We start from the raw sequence: 772 nt of genomic DNA, 5'->3' as shown, positions 1-772 counted from the left end.
TATTGAGAGAGAGAGACATAGCGAGAGAGGGAACACAAGCAGGGGGAGTGGGAGAGGGAGAAGCAGGCCTCTTGCCAAGCAGCGAGCCTGATGCGGGGCTTGATCCCAGGCCCCTGGGATCATGACCTGAGGTGAAGGCAGACGCTCAATGACTGAGCCACACAGGCGCCCCAAATGGTTTGTTATTTGATTACATTCCAATTTCATAAATTTAGTAAGGATTTTATCTTTATAACTTTATAGCTATGATGGTTAATCACTTTGAAGATTTTTTAACTATTTAAAAATTATATTTTGGGTTTATGGGATCTGAAAAAATATATCAATAAAGGTAGTGAATCCTCTTAAAGAAAACAAAGTATAGAGTTTTAACTGAGAATGGGAGTTTCAAGGCAATTCAAATGTCAAGAATTTTAGATTTTATATCTAAATCCAGTCTTTGGGAATTATAATTCATTGGCTTATGGGAGTCTGGCAAGATTCAGAAAACTCCCTCTCAGTTTAGGAGGCCTGTCCTAGGAATAGGGCTGGCTCTCAGAGATGACAATCTACAACTTTAAAAAAAATCACTGGCTCTTGGAAAAATCTTATTTCTAGGAAAAAAGAAGTCAAATAGCTTGAATGTGTATGTGTGCGCATGCATGTGTTTTAAACGTAATGCCAATGAGCCAAAAAGTGAATTTATCATAAATACGAGTTTATCAAAAAATGCATTTTAAAATAGAGACTTTCATGACATTTAGGTTTTAAACAATTCTCATGTTTATTCTAT

General features: G+C 36.5%; 1 non-coding gene across 1 annotated transcript; it reads left to right on the top strand.

Moving 5' to 3' along the window:
- The first annotated feature begins 428 nt into the window (after positions 1-428).
- LOC114200914 (small Cajal body-specific RNA 11) lies at positions 429-548 on the top strand. Its single transcript, XR_003607544.1, has one exon.
- Positions 549-772: the final 224 nt, after the last annotated feature.

Source organism: Eumetopias jubatus, unplaced genomic scaffold (assembly GCF_037043125.1).
Source record: "Eumetopias jubatus isolate StellerSeaLion01/CBP00866 unplaced genomic scaffold, mEumJub1_p1.0 scaffold_8, whole genome shotgun sequence".
NCBI lineage: Eukaryota > Metazoa > Chordata > Mammalia > Carnivora > Otariidae > Eumetopias > Eumetopias jubatus.
Note: the sequence above shows the minus strand (reverse complement) of the source record. Positions and strands in the feature narration are given on the sequence as shown.